We start from the raw sequence: 16,886 nt of genomic DNA, 5'->3' as shown, positions 1-16,886 counted from the left end.
GTGGACCATTCTTGATACACATTGGAAACTGTTGAGCTTGAATTTTTTTTTGATTAGATAAGTATTCAACCCCCTGAGTCAATACATGTTACAATCATCTTTGGCAGTGATTACAGCTGTGAGTCTTTCTGGGTAATTATCCAAGTGCTTTGCAAACCTGGATTGTATCATATTTACCCATTATTCTTAAAAGATATTCAAGCTCTGTCAAGTTGGTTTTTGATCATTGCTAGACAGCCATTTTCAAGTCTTGCTATAGATTTTTAAGTCAAAACTGTAGCTTGACCACTCAGGAACATTCACTGTTGTCTTGGTAAGTAACTCCAGTGTATATTTGGCCTTGCGTTTCAGGTTATTGTCCTGATGAATGGTGGATTTGTCTCCCAGTGTCTGTTGGAAAGCAGTCTGAACCAGGTTTTCCTCCAGGACTTTGCCTGTGCTTACTCAGTGATGTGTTTTGTTGGATTTCCCCCAAACACAATGCTTTGTGTTAATTTCTTTGCCACATTTTTTGCAGTATTACTTTAGTGCAAACAGGATGCATGTTTTGGAATATTTTTATTCTGTATAGGCTTCCTTTTTTCACTCTGTCATTTAGGTTAATATTGTACCTACAATGTTGTTGATCCATCCTCAGTTTTCTCCCATCACTCTTTAACTGGTTTACAATCACCATTGGCCTCATGGTGAAATCCCTGAGCGTTTTCCTTCCTCTCCGGCAACTGAGTTAGGAAGGACGCCTGTATCTTTGTAGTGACCGGGTGTATTGATAGACCATCCAAAGTGGAATTAATGACTTCTCATTGCTCAAAGGGATATTCAATGATTTAAAAATAATAATAATAACTACCAATAGCTGGCCTTCTTTGCGAGGCATTGGAAAACCTCACTGGCCTTTGTCGTTGAATCTGTGCTTGAAATGCACTGCTCGACTGAGGACCTTACAGATAATTGTATGTGTGTGGTACAGAGATGGGGTAGTCATTCAAAAATCATGTTAAACACCATTGCTGCACACAGAGTTAGTCCATGCAACTTATTAGCTGTCTTGTTAAGCAAATGTTTACTCTGAAGTTATTTAGGCTTGCCATAACAAAGGGGTTGAAAACTTATTGACATGGTGTAAGTTCAATTTCTATCAGGAGATGGCGCACAATACCAAGAATTGGGTGGAGAAGAGTTCAGCTGCAAAGGATGAAACACATAAAATACTATTACTGTCCATTTAGGATAAATAATGACACATGGCTCATTTATAGACAAAATGTAGATAACGTCACCACACCACATACATAATACAAGGAATATAAATGCCATAGCAATGTTAATAAAAGTACAGATTGTTAAGTGTGTATTGTCAAAAGACATAAACAACAACCCTCTGTATAGCCAGCCGTTTAAACAATGGGCATAAATTGGGCAGCTAAGCACTGATCAGTTTTGTTCTTTCATCCAAAATGATTGAGATTGGGTTCAAGCTGAGGTAAACTGGCCCCCCAGCCACACTCAGGTGTGAATAATCAGGTAAAACAATTTTGGTTTACTGAGCACAAAACATCATAAATCAACGGTTTCCGTCTATGCCTCGAATCCTTACATCCTTTCTGTTCCGTCGCTTCCTCTTGCATCCACTCTGTGAACTCCTTCGTCCGATGCCCTTTGAACAGACACACACACACACACACATACACACACACACACACACACTGCCATAGCAGCGTGTACCTATCACATCCTGTTTGTCAATGGGACCGCAACATCTCTTGGCGTGGTGACAGTGTCAGTCATCGGCCTAAAATACACAGATCATGGCTAGAGCCACGAGCAGAGGACCAGTGAGAGTCATGTTGGCCATAGGGCCCGAGAGTAGATCATGTCACCAGTCTGGCTGGGAGAGGGAGAAGGAGATGGGTTGGCATATGTTCTTTGACAGGAAACTGCCTCGCTTTAGTTCACCCCTTTGCAGGCAAGAGGAGAGACGGACTGGTGGCTGATTGGAGTGACAGGCTTCTCCTGTCCTGTCGATCCTTGTGAGGTGGATCTCTCTCTCTGTGTGTGTGTGTGTGTGTGTGTGTGTGTGTGTTAGGGTCATATGCACACTGCTCGATTACTGCAGAGATGAACCATCTACTGTGGGAGGTAATATCTCTCTCTCACACACACACACACACACACACATATTAAATACTTTATTTGAATCCACCAATCAAATTTACAAATAAAGGATCCAAACATTTCAAAGGTCCCTGTATGCATGGCACTCAAGGGTTCAGAAAGCACCTCCTTCTCTAAACAGCTAGGCTGCCTACGACAGAGCAGTACCTAGCCAATTGCTTTGCCCTAGATTTTGTCAGGCCCGCAATCTGGAGGCCACACACACACACACACACACACACACACACACCATTAAGGTAGTCTATCTTATCCAATGATGACTTCCACTACTGCTTGTGGGTTCGCTGATGATTGTATAATCCGATGCGGGATGCACACTGTCTGCCACAGACAGAGCACACAAAGGCCTGTCCTGTTGAGGCCGGTGCAGGCATGGTCATATGTCTTCTCTGTAGCTTCGCCTGGCGACGTTCAGTCCTTTTTTCCACGAACAAACTGCACTCCTTGAAGGCAGAGGCCGCGCCAGGTGGAGCAGTCCTCAGCAACAGTCTCGAGGGAGGCAGGGTTCATCCCACACTTCTTTAGTGATGTCTTCAGTTGGTCCTTTAGCCGCTTTCTCTGCCCAGCTGCAGAGCGACGGCCCAGTTGTAGCTGTCTGTATACCATGTTTCGTGACAGGCGATCCTCTGGCTTCCGGATGGCGTTGCCGAGCCATCTAAGCTGGTGGTGTGTGATGGACGCCTCAATGCTCCTGCTGTTGGTTCTCTGTAGGATCTCTGAGTGCGGAACATGGTCCTGCCAGGTCATTTTCAAAATGCGTTGGAGGCATTTTAAGTGTCGGCTGTGGACTGTCCATGTTCAAATTAAATTTTATCGGGTCACGTACACATATTTTGCAGATGTTATCGCAGGTGCAGCGAAATGCTTAATGGCGACTATTTAACAGTCTGATGGCATGGAGACAGAAACTGTTTTTCCGTCTCTCGGTCCCAGCTTTGATGCACCTGTACTGTCTCCGTTTCACATCCATAAAGGAGTGTAGATACACAATCAAACTCCTGGACCTGACTCCTTCCTGGACCAAGCACACACCCTTGCCTCACACCAGTGCCAACTCCAAAGGGTTCAAACTCCTTACCGCCAATTGTTACTCTGGCCACCATCCCCTCATGAAACTGACACAGGATGTTCACAAATTTCCCAGGGCAGCCATACTGCAGGAAGACCTTCCAAAGGAGTTCACGGTGTACAGTGTCGAAGGCTTTGGAGAGGTCCACAAAGGCCATGAACAGTTGTCGTGCACTGAAGATCATGTCCACCGTGCTTCTGTTCTTTCTTAAGCCGCACTGGGACTCCAGTAGCAGGTCTTCAGTGATGGTGTTGATGAGTCTGCAGAGCATGACCTTTGCCAGGACTTTGCCAGCAACTGCATGGAGGGATATGCCACTGCTGTTGCCGCAGATGGATTTGCCTCACTTGTTATTGTATATGGTGACAATGTTTGCATCCCTCCATTGATGGGGGATGCTCTCTTGTCTCCATATCTCAGAAATGAACAGGTGAACTCCTTTGGATCCCAGCAGAGATGGAGTCAGGTCCAGGAGTTTGGTTGTTCTTCAGTGACCTGATGGCACCGCAGACCTCAAAGAAAGTGGGTGGGAGATTAAGGCTCTGGATGTTGGGCAGGGTTGGGAGCTCTTCCAGTACTGAGTAGTCAACTGGGTCGGCTGGTTAAAGAGGGCTTCAAAGTGTTAATCCCACCTCTGGACTATCATAGTTTGGTCTTTTATGAGAGTGGACCCATCTGCACTGCTGAGGAGACAGAGAGAGCAATTTCCTGGGTGGTATTTCAGTGCATCATAAAAGTTGTGCAAGTCATATCTGTCCGCACAAGATTGGATTTCTTATGCTTTGGAGATCCACCACTCATTTTGTAGATGTCGTAGAGCACTCTGTGCCCCCTTTCACTCCTCTTGCCATTGCTTTTTGAGGGCCTCAGAAGTGGGGTTGTTTAGCTTTCGTCAAACCAGTCCTGATGTTTTTTGCTGGTGTAGCTGATGGAGTGGGCTGCTGACTCATAGAGTGATGTGCTTAGGGATGACAATTTGTCGTCAATCGCACAGTCCGGATTCAGGAGAGTCTCAATGTTCTCTATTTTTTCTGCTAGAGAGCGACGTAGGTTGTTACATGCCTCTGTTTCTTGAAGTCGAGCACAGTGCAGCCTTTTTTAGTGGACTTCTTGAGGCGGATGGCTAGGCTAACCTTCATTCTGAGCTTGGTTAAGATCATCCGATGATCTGTCCAGCACTCCGATCTTCTCATGGCTCGCGTAATGAGGACATCCCTGAAATCAGAGCGCCTGACATCATGTATTCTATGAGGTGCCAGTGTTTTGATCGTGGGTTTATCCAGGAGGTTTTGTATTGGCATGACCAACGCCGTGCTGTCCTATCACTCCACTCCATATCTCACAATCTCTCCCCACTCTTGCGTTGGGTACATTTTGGGGTACTCTGTGGAGGGCCTTGTCCAGCATTTCGTAAAAGCGGTCTTTTGTATCATCTTCTGATGGTGCATAAGCACTGAAGAGAGTGGCATGCTGCTTTTCAATGAGGGGAATGCGGAGTGACATTAGCCTTTCGCTAATGCCAGTTGGTATTTCTGTGGGATTTGACAGGAGGCAGTTCTTCATGGCAATGCCCATACCATGCAGACGTTGCCCTTCTGGTTGGTATCCCTTCCAGAAGAAGGTATAGCACTCTCCTTCCTCTCTGAGCGACCCTTCACCCAGGAGTCTGGTCTCACTGAGAGCAGCGATGTCGATGTTATATCGCTTCACCTGCTGCAATGAGTGCAGTTCTTCGTTCGGGCCTGTAGGCGCCATAGCTCAAGTCCAAGAGAGTCCTTATGTTCCATTTTGCAAGTCATAAGGGGACATATTTCTTCTTATTTAGGTTTCGACCGCTGAAATGGAATGTCCTGATAGGTGCGGTAGCCTATTCAGGAGAGTTAGAGTGGGCAATGTTTAGGTCACCTTTTCTAGCAGTGTGTTTCCTAAAAACGGCTGCTCAGACGTACAGGGGTCTGCCAGTAGCAGCTCCCACTCAAATTCCAGCTGATAACGACCAATAGCCTTGTGCCTCTAACGTGCAGGGTCCTTATAAAATCTTTGCTATTAAATTGCCATTTAATTTTCAACCAGGGCCTTTTAATTTTTGAATTGGTATTGGCGGTTCCAATATGAATCCACATTTGAGTGGGAAAAATGACCTGTAGTATGTCATGTTTTGTGACCAGCAACAGGATAACGTACTGTAGTCGCAGAATGCAGTTTCCGTATTAGGACAGACTCAGAGAAAGTGGCAGGCTGCCTCACAGTCTGAGGCTGGCCTAATATGGACATATCTGGCCCTCATACCATCATTGGGCTCCCGAGTGGCGCAGCGGTCTAAGGCACTGCATCTCAGTGCTTGAGGCGTCACTACAGACCCCCTGGTTCGATTCCAGGCTGTATCACAACCGGCCGTGATTGGGAGTCCCATAGGGCGGCGCACAATTGGCCCAGCGTCGTCCGGGTTTGGCCGGTGTAGGCCGTCATTGTAATTAAGAATTTGTTCTTAACTGACTTGCCTAGTTAAAAAAAGGTACAAATTAAAAAATTAAAAAATGGCCACCTAATCATCCCCAGCTTCCAATTGGCTCACTAATCCCCCCTCCTCTCCCCTGTAACTATTCCCCAGGTCGTTGCTGTAAATGAGAATGTGTTCTCAGTCAATTTACCTTGAAAATAAGGGTAAAATAAAAATTCAAACATAGAAGCTGTATAGCTTTACTGTACATTATGACTGGTTATGTTCTGGCATGTGTAAATTGTCTGTCCTGTCTCTCATCTCAGGAGAGCAATGGAGACAGGTGGCCATCTTGACAATAACAGATGCTGAACCAACAACACATTGATGAGATTATGTGGGAAGTAAGACAACAAGCGGTGTGAAAATCAAGCTCCTATTCAAGGCAGGGTCCCCCATGTTATCGAGCGTGTAAGCAGTTTATTCCCCCGTGACAAAGAACAAAACAGCAGCAGCAATACAAGACTACTCTATAATAGAGTGGTGAAAATTGACGCTTGAAGGTTTTACGCGCGATGAAAGTGATATGCAGTTGTTTCACCATCATCATAAGTTGAATGCACATTTTGTAAGTCACTCTGGATAGAAATCTAATTGAAAATGAATTCAGTCAATTCCATGTCGTGTTATGTATCGGTCGCCTTTTGAAATAGAAACAGGTGGCAATGGGTTATAAATGGAAGCTAAAGTCAATAGATAATTTCCAGAATGATGTGTCTTCTTTGTGTGAACAGTACTGCGTACCTATTGTTCAACAAACAACTGTGGAAGGCGAGGAACAATATGTAGAGAACAATGGAACTAAGTGGGCCTTTGTTTGTGTCTGCTGGGGGTGGGGATTGTGTTCTGGCTTTATGGATGTGTACAGTTAGTATAGCATCCAATTTTGGGGTGTAAAAGTCTCCTCCTATTTTTCTGGAAAGCTACGCTTCATTGTGTGTGTGCGTGTGTGTGTGGCTAGCTAATTTTAGAGCCGGAGAATTCACAACAAATTCTTGCCTATTTCACACACAATGTGCAGACACACTAGAAGAACCCCCAGTTACCTCAACAAAGACTTAACATACTGTACCTCTATTCAGAGGAGAACTAGTCAGTCCATGCATGCTTTAGAGAGCATTAGATACACCCTGAATTTGAACTTGAGGCAAGGCAGAGATCAGTTCCACCTCAACTCGACGTTTCAGCACCCGAAGTCAAAGGAAGGCCAAAAAGATCATCAGGGACATCAACCACCTGAGCCACGACCTGTTCACCCCGCTATCATCCAGAAGGCGAGGTCAGTACAGGTGCATCAAAGCTGGGACCGAAAGACTGATAAACAGCTTCTATCTCAAGGCCATCAGACTGTTAAACACCATCACTAGACAGCTACAACCCAGTTACTCAACCCTGAACCTTAGAGGCTGCTGCCCTATTTTTTCATACTGTTTTACTCATTTCATATGTATATACTGTACTCTACTGTATTCTAGTCAATGCCTCTCCGACATTGCTCGTCCTAATATCTATATATTAATAATTCCATTATTTTACTTTTAGATTTGTGCGTTGTGAATTGTTAGAGACTACTGCACTGTTGGAGCTAGGAACACAAGCATTTCGCTACACCCGCAATAACATCTGCTAAATATGTGTATGTGACCAATACAATTTGATTTGATTTGATAAAAAAAAAAAAAAAAAAACATTTAAGAATGAGCCACTTTGGTTTCCATAAGGGTTGTTAATTCATGAAACAAATCCAATCCAACTGAAATGGACCAAACCCTGATTGTGGCCGCACCGTCCAGCTATTGGTTTGTTTGTTTTATTTTCTGTTTAACATGTTATAATACATTTTGTTACGGTGTGCCCTACTGAACATGACCCAGGTCTTGGGGCTGCATACCCGTGGGTCTCTAGGGCCAGGATTGAAGAGCACTGTACAGCAGGGCCTCACCTTTATCATTGTGTTCTAGACTAGTTTGATTCCATTCGGTTGTTTCTTTATATATTTTTTGTTCTCTCTAAGGGTCCCATCATTATGCTGTGTAGTTGTTTGTAGAAACATAGTAACTCAATACAGATATTACATATGCATCATGCAAAGAGTATGAATCCTTCTGGCAAATGTCATGCATGTAAAATAGAGTTTGCAATGTAACCACTGCAGTTGTGTTAGATGGACAGTGAAAAGGAAAATAATTGTGGGGACTTTGTATCTTGGCTTGTTTTACATTCATGGAGAAGACCGGTCATGAATGATTCATGTCACAGTTGTAAAGGCTTTATGACTTACCATTTAAGTGAAGTGTTGCCGCTGATGTCTTTGCCCGCCCTGGGTGTAATGTCTCATTTGAAACCCCTTTCAAAAAATGCATCACATTTGTTTTCCCTGTAATGTCCAGTCCGCCAGAAGCTGTTTGTGGCCATTCCTAGACCATTTCAGTCCCTAGACACTCCCTATCTCTCTCGCTCTCTCTCTCTCTCTCTCGCTCTCTCACACACGCACACATGCACACAAGCAGACACGCACACACACACACACACACACACACACACCTCCCCCTCAGGAGTGAAGAGAAGTGATAGATGGACATGTGTCTGCATTACAAAAGCACCTATCCACGCTCCGGTGTCAGCTCACCTTTATCAAACGGCAGTCTGGGTATATTCTGCTGTGATGCCTCATTACCCAGTGGCACCGGGGCGTCGTGCCTGAAATGTTTGAGCTGCTCCCGTCGCTTCTTCAACACCTTCACCCCTCCTCTCTCAATCATCCTCCCTATATCATCACCCTTCCTTCTTTTCCTCCTCTCTTTCTCATAGAGATATCTCTTGTATCTCCTATATCCTATTCTCCTCTCCTCCCTTTCTTCCTCCCTTTCCATCCCCTCTACCCCCGATGACTGCATTGCCCTGTTCTCTGTTCTCTATCAGGGAGACCTTGTCACACCTGGGCGACAATCGGAGTGGCAGCCATTACAAGGCACAATCGCGGCAGTTGCAGCGCTACCTCTGGGCCGAGTGATGGATCTCACTCTGGCTCAAGCGCTCGGTGATCGCACTGCTAATGAGGGAGCCATTACTATAGCCCAGCTGGGGTGAAGGATGGCCATCGGCGGCAGTTGGTATTGGCAACCGATTGACGGGGACAGGGTGATTAGAGGACCCCTGAAAGCCCTCTTACCCTCCTGACCCCTCTTTAGAGCACTCTTCCTCCCCCTCCCTCACTGTCGCTGACCGCTGTTTGACATCCTATGATAAGTGGGTTCAGGGACGTGACAGACGTCTATGTAGAATCACATGTACACCTGGGTCATGTTCATTAGTGCATGCAATGGAAAACGTTTGACAGCATAGTGATCTAATGTTTTTCCCTCATCTAGTTTCAAGACATTTCAGCTCCTATGACCTGTGTGAAGTCGAACCATCAATCCCGTCAAAATAGTTGGCACTTCAGAAAAAACTACTGGGCTCTGTTCATTAGGCTCAAAACGGGAGACAAAAAGATAGAAACACTGTCAAACATTTAAAAACATTTTTCATTGTGTGCCTGACCCTGTTCTATGCTGTGATGTTTTAGGACCACTATTTAGGACCACTATTGTTTTCACTATATATTTTACCTCTTGGGGATGTTATTCGAAAACATAATGTTAACTTTCACTGCTATGCGGATGACACACAGCTGTACATTTCAATGAAACATGGTGAAGCCCCAAAATTGCCCTCGCTAGAAGCCTGTGTTTCAGACATAAGGAAGTGGATGGCTGAAAACTTTTTACTTTTAAACTCGGACAAAACAGAGATGCTTGTTCTAGGTCCCAAGAAACAAAGAGATCTTCTGTTAAATCTGACAATTCATCTAGATGGTTGTAAAGTCGTCTCAAATAAAACTGTGAAGGACCTCGGTGTTACTCTTGACCCTGATCTCTCTTTTGACGAACATATCAAGACTGTTTCAAGGACAGCTTTTTTCCATCTACGTAACATTGCAAAAATCAGAAATTTTCTGTCCAAAAATGATGCAGAAAAATTAATCCATGCATTTGTTACTTCTAGGTTAGACTACTGCAATGCTCTATTTTCCGGCTACCCGGATAAAGCACTAAATAAACTTCAGTTAGTGCTAAATACGGCTGCTAGAATCCTGACTAGAACCAAGAAATTTGATCATATTACTCCAGTGCTAGCTTCCCTACACTGGCTTCCTGTTAAGGCAAGGGCTGATTTCAAGGTTTTACTGTTAACCTATAAAGCGTTACATGGGCTTGCTCCTACCTATCTTTCCGAGTTGGTCCTGCCGTACATACCAATACGTACGCTACGGTCACAAGACGCAGGCCTCCTAATTGTCCCTAGAATTTCTAAGCAAACAGCGGGAGGCAGGGCTTTCTCCTATAGATCTCCATTTTTATGGAACAGTCTGCCTACCCATGTGAGAGACGCAGACTCGGTCTCAACCTTTAAGTCTTTACTGAAGACTTATCTCTTCAGTAGGTCATATGATTGAGTGTAGTCTGGCCCAGGAGTGTGAAGGTGAACGGAAAGGCTGGAGCAACGAACAGCCCTTGCTGTCTCTGCCGGGCCGGTTCCCCTCTCCACTGGGGTTCTCTGCCTCTAACCCTGTTGCAGGGGCTGAGTCACTGGCTTGCTGGTGCTCTTTCATGCCGTCCCTGGGAGGGGGTGCGTCACTTGAGTGGGTTGAGTTACTGACGTGATCTTCCTGTCTGGGTTGGCGCCCCCCTTGGTTTGTGCTGTGGTGGAGACCTCTGTGGGCTATACTCGGCCTTGTCTCAGGATTGTAAGTTGGTGGTTGGGGATATCCCTCTAGTGGTGCGGGGGCTGTGCTTTGGCGGAGTGGGTGGGGTTATATCCTTCCTGTTTGGCCCTGTCCGGGGGTTTCTTCGGATGGGGCCACAGTGTCTCCGGACCGCTCCTGTCTCAGCCTCCAGTATTTATGCTGCAGTAGTTTATGTGTCGGGGGGCTGGGGTTAGTTGGTTATACCTGGAGTACTTCTCCTGTCTTATCCAGTGTCCTGTGTGAATTTAAGTATGCTCTCTCTAATTCTCTCGTTCTCTCTTTCTCTCTGAGAACCTGAGCCCTAGGACCATACGTCAGGACTACCGGGCATGATGACACCTTGCTGTCCCCAGTCCGCCTGGCCTTGCTGCTATTCCAGTTTCAACTGTTCTGCCTGCGGCTACGAAACCCCTACCTGTCCCAGACCTGCTGTTTTCAACTCTTTAATGATCGGCTATGAAAAGCCAACTGAGAGACCTGAGCCCTAGGACCATACGTCGGGACTACCGTCCGTGGTGACTCCTTGCTGTCCCCAGTCCGCCTGGCCTTGCTGCTATTCCAGTTTCAACTGTTCTGCCTGCGGTTATGGAACCCCTACCTGTCCCAGACCTGCTGTTTTCAACTCTTAATGATCGGCTATGAAAAGCCAACTGAGATTTATTCCTGATTATTATTTGACCATGCTTGTCACTTATGAACATTTTTGAACATCTTGGCATGGTTCTGTTATAATCTCCACCCGGCACAGCCAGAAGAGGACTGGCCACCCCTCATAGCCTGGTTCCTCTCTAGGTTTCTTCCTAGGCTTTCGCCTTTCTAGGGAGTTTTTCCTAGCCACCGTGCTTCTACACCTGCATTACTAGCTGTTTGGGGTTTTAGGCTGGGTTTCTGTACAGCACTTCGAGATATTAGCTGATGTAAGAAGGGCTATATAAAATAAAATTGATTGATTGATTGATTGATGTGTTACCCCAGAGCAGTGGCATCAATTTTGACCCCCTTGTAACTGGTCAGCTTCTCCAACTTTTCCAGGAGAAGGAAATAGAGGGAAGGAGAGAGAAGAGAAAGAAAAAGAAAAAACTCACCTTGTTAGAGGAAAACTAACAGCTTTGGGTCTCAATCAAATCATTCAATAAAATTGCATTTATAAAGTCCTTTTTACATCAGCAGATGTCACAAAGTGCTGTACAGAAACCCAGCCTAAAACCCCAAACAGCAAACAATGCAGATGTAGAGTCTCCTGGTTAGCAGTGCAGCACTATTACTCTCCTGATAAAGATCCCAGTGTCGGCCATCACCACACCGCGTGAGGAGAACACTCCATCTTTTCAGCCTGTCTCCTCCCTAGTGACGTCTGCTTACTGTAACTCTTAGTCTACTCAGATCATATACTTTGACACGAAGAAGAGTTAGCTGACAACATCACGAAACCAATACGTGCGCTTCAAAGGGGGGAAGGCTGTGTGTTGTTTCGTTTCTTGATGGCCAGATAGCTAGCAACAATGACAAGAAACTGCCATGTGGTGAATCGTAAGTGGCTTGTTTCAATGTGTTGGATCTTGTTCTTGACACCATGTATTGTTTTGAGGTGTTTTGACTGATGTCACGTCTATGCTAATATAGCTAAAAGTTACTAACTAGCTAGCTAACCAGCAACTGTAACAATTTATTGAGAGACAAGTGCTCATTGTGCAACTTTATTTATGTTTTCAATAAACATTGGAGACGAAATATAGTTTACATCAACAATCTAAGCCAACCCTGTCTGTTTTGCCTCATAGTTGCACACGTGTCGGTTTTGTCGCTAAACAACCAACATACATCACTCTTAAACATATTACTGAAGCCATACTCATATCAGCACTGCATTAAATATTGAACCATTAAGGTTTGCATCTACAACAGCAGACCATTTAACTCTTTGAAAGAACTCACTTCAAACCCACGAGGTATGTGGTTTGGTTTATATGTTTACATTTACTGTACATGTTTGTTCCACGGACTGTATTGTTATGGGTTTGTAACATATAAAAAGCAGGAAGAAGCATCCCACGGGCAAAAACTGGTTGAATAAACGTTCTTTACAAGTCATTTCAACCCAAAGATTCAATGTGATGACGTTGAATCAACGTGGGAAACTGATTGGATTTGAAAAAAGTAATCAACGTAAGGGAATTTCATTTTGTTTCACCCAACTTTTAGCCTAAATCCAATGACATGGTGAAAGTAAGCAAACAGGCTCAAACAGAGAGGGACTACTTGTACTTGTTCAATAAGAAACGTGTTCCATTGCAAAATGCTGTAAAATGTTTCCTTTGCGTGCCCTAATGAATATAACCCGGATACATGCAATGGCTTGGGACTTTCATGATACGTGCGCTAAACTAAATCATGCAGATACAGAGCAGGTAAAAATAATGGATCTGGGATTTGGGACTGCTGAACTGCTGAACTTGAGATTATAAACAACTGTATGGTAGGGCAGTGTGAAAAGCATATCCATTATTGCCAATGTTATGATATGCTCTTGATAATAGTAATTGAGCAAAACGCTTGGTACCAGGAAACAATTGTGTTGAATTTGTTGGAGGGGGGGGGGAGAGAAAGAGAGAGAGACTGAGGGTTGAGATAGGTAATGGACAGCAATAAATACTGCACAAATGCGATTTGTACTGAGCCATTGTTATGAAACTGTGTTCCGAGACTAAGAGAGATGGAGAGAGAGACAGAGTGAGCCAGCTAAGAGACACAGAAGAGAAATAAGATGTATCAATCAAATTAACACATTGACGACTTGATTGTTATCTCCCCCCAACTCTATTGTAGCCAGCCGCAGTCACGGCCGAGCCCCCGGCCAGCGTGATTTATCAATGCAAAGCTAATAGCATCAATATGAATCTAACTAAAAATCTATATTTCATTACCAAATTGTTAGCAGGAATGAAGAGGGATGAGCGTTAGCCGACTCTATTCTCCCGGATGGGAGCATCTGGAGTTCACGGACACAGCGTGAGTGATGGGCGACTTCAGGGGCGTGGGGAAGGACACAGTGAGGACATGAGGCTTGAAGCTTGAGGCTTGGCCTGCAGTGGCCTGAACCTGAACACTCCTTTTGATGTAGCCTAGCTTGTAGTTTTTCTTGGATGTCTGATGTAGCTTGTACTGTATGTCCTAACATAGCTCTGTGGTGATTGAACCTATATCAGCACACAGGCAGGTCCTGAAGTACACTGAATATTCCCCCATGCTCTCTGTTTCAGTTGAACTGAAAGGTACAGGCTGAGTACCTTCCATACCTCAGTGGCCTGGACACAGTGGCCAGTGAACATTCTGTTGTCTCCCACTCTCTATTTCAGCTGAACACACAAGTACAGGAAGGCATTCATTATTTTGGCTTCGCTTAGACAGAAGACACATTCTGCATTCTCTTTCATCCTCATCTCCATAATACATTGTTTCTTTCTTTCCATTGCTCTGATCCCATCTTCTCTTTACTCCTATATCACCCCATCTCATTTCTCATTCCTCCCCCTTTGTCTTAGACCACCTTCAGTTCCGAATATCTCACACTCCTTCCACCTTTTTTTGGGCTTCATCCCGACCTGCTCCTAGCTTTCCCTCTCTCCTCACCCTCTCATCCTCCTCTTCCCAGGCTTCTGTCTTTCACTCCCTGTGTCGATTGTGTGTGCAATTTAAATAAACAACTACTTCTGAATCCTTCTCACCTCATCGAGTATGTACGACTGCACGTCTTTGGTTTTCAAACCAACAGCAATACATTTTGATTACTCACCATTTAAATTGTGTTTTATCTTTCTTCCCTGTAAGTGAGCTTTTGATGAGCACAGATCGAAGTCCCCCTATGTTTATAAAGCCCCGGGCAAAAGCTCAGGAGTTACAGTAAAACTAGCAGACTTTTCTCTGGAAGTCGGAAAACATAATTTGATCTAAGAAAACGAAGCTCCAGCGGTAATGATGATATGATTGCGCTAACTGACGTCAGGAAGAAAGCTATAGATGATGAGTCCCTATGGTGGTCTCTGGGAGTGACTTGCCTGTGTGCATTCTTCAGAGTCTGAGAGAATTTCTTCCTTTGGTGGGACGGTAATTGGGTGCACATATGGCCGTCAAGATATCTTACGTAAACATTGCATGACACACATATGTTCACTACGGCTTCCACAGGAAAATGGATACACTTAAACTTTCATGTCAAAATACATTTAGGTTTGTGTTCCCTAAAATAAGGCATTTTAAGGTTAGTTTTAAAAAGCAAAAACGGAAATGTGTTTTGCTAACTGTCTGAAGATATTCTTGTTAAGAGTTCATTGTGTTTGCGAATATTTTCATCACAACAATCTTCCTTTGCATTTCCTTTGAGCTTAAGCTAGTTATGAAACACAGTACAGTACCACAGCATCTATGTTAAGTGTCATATTCAACAACATGGCCGATTCTGGAGTTGAATCTGGACCCTAGACCATCTACATAACTTGGCTTTTTCTCAAGTTGTCTTTCCTCAATTCTCAGGTCCCATCTCCTTCCCTCTTTCTCAAACTGCATTGGAGGAGAACACCCAAGATCCGCCCCCTTGGACCTTCTCCTCCAATGCGTTTGAAGGAGGTGAGGAGAGAGGACGCAAAGAATCGAAGAAACATGAGTTGGGAAAAGAACCCAACTCTGCTACTGCAGCTCAGGGACTGTGTTTATTCCCGAAAGGTATTGAATCAAACTCGTACTACCCAGAGACGACCAAAACCCCCCATGCTGGTGAGTATAATTAGTAGCTGCGAACCAACTCAGCTTGAACACTATTAGAGCGGATTAAGAAGTGCTCCGTTTGTAATTATCAAAGGAGAGGAGAAGCAGGTGTTTAAACTCACTGAGACTGAAGAACAGTGGATTTGTGGGGAACGGCTCTGTGAACAAAGCCAAGAGGGAGAACCGAGAGAGAACAGCAGTGTCCCAATGGTTTTCAACAATTGTGGACCGTTCCTCGTTAACTTTCATTAGTGACCAATGAAATAAAAAAATTAATTAGGTAATGCAATAGTTACCTTGGCCATCTTGCATTTTGTTTTCACCTGCATGTAGCTCCTTAAGATCATTGGTCATAACGACAAGAAGATTAGTAAAAGGAATATACATAGTATTAGGCTATAACCCATGTGGCGATAAGTCAAAATTGAGATTTTGAGACAGACATGGAAAACAAAGATAATTTTAACAATGCTGTGTTTAAGAAAACTACAGTGACGCTATTTCTATCCAATTTGCAGCTTTTTTTTCCCAATGTCCCTTGACTGTCACGCTTGCTGTGCATGTGATTATAGTGGTACGGCGCGTGGTGAGTATCTGTTAACAAGGAACATTGTGGAGGGAGGTCCCTTGAGTATCCTGGCAGATGTTTGCATGCAGGAGGACGGCATGTGAGGCTTGGGCATTTTACCCCCTGGAGGAAAAGCCTGTTCTGACTACTCGGGTGTTGGAATTGCTAGAACTGAGACTGTTTTAGTACAATACAAGACACTTTTGTTACTAGCCCCGTAGAGAGAAAAATAAGTCACTATGGGAGACAGAGCAGATTGATGGGTATGTGGGTGTGGATCTGTCTTTTACTTTACACACATTTGGTCTCCAAAAAGTTGTCCAGATTAAATTGACATATTGTTGCCAAGAAAACTAAAGATTGGGTTTGTTCGACAAAAATGGTTGTTTGGCTTGCTATACCTACTCAGTTCCTTCTATGATCATGACTTTCCATACTTAAGTGTCTGTTCTTGTTGCTGATACCCAGGTAACATCCATGTTGTTTCAGAAGCACGACCTCTCAGATGTTGCTGTGCCAGATAAGTTCTGTAAACCTGAAGGGAATGTAAAAAAAAAAAACTAAAACAGGATCACTCAAAATCAGGGCAACTACAGTATACTGTTTGATTTATAGTGAATTGAAACGTTTTCAGGGTGATTTATTTTATTCGCCTAGCATCACACTATCAAGCCAAACTTAATTTCCTATCATTTGAGTCTTTGAGTGACCCTGTGTCCACCACCCCTGCCATTATTTACCCTTCCCGGGCAACCCAAGAGAACACGTCCTCCCCCTACAGTGAATAACCCCCATGTTACGATCACTTGGTCAAGGAGGCTGCACTCTGGGGGTATAATGGGGCACACTCCTGTGCCCACATTCACCATCTCTATCCTTGGCCCACCTGCTTGCGTGTCACTGCTGTCAAGAGGGACTGTGAACCTGGTCTGATGGGGGCGGGGCCTTGACCAAAGGGTGAACGTTTCCAAGGAGATACACACACCATCCCCACAAAGTTGCCTCATCTCCTTGTTCGGGCAGG

Source organism: Coregonus clupeaformis, chromosome 8 (assembly GCF_020615455.1).
Source record: "Coregonus clupeaformis isolate EN_2021a chromosome 8, ASM2061545v1, whole genome shotgun sequence".
Classification (NCBI taxonomy): Eukaryota; Metazoa; Chordata; class Actinopteri; order Salmoniformes; family Salmonidae; genus Coregonus; species Coregonus clupeaformis.
The sequence above is the reverse complement of the archived record's forward strand: the minus strand, read 5'-3'. Positions refer to the sequence as shown.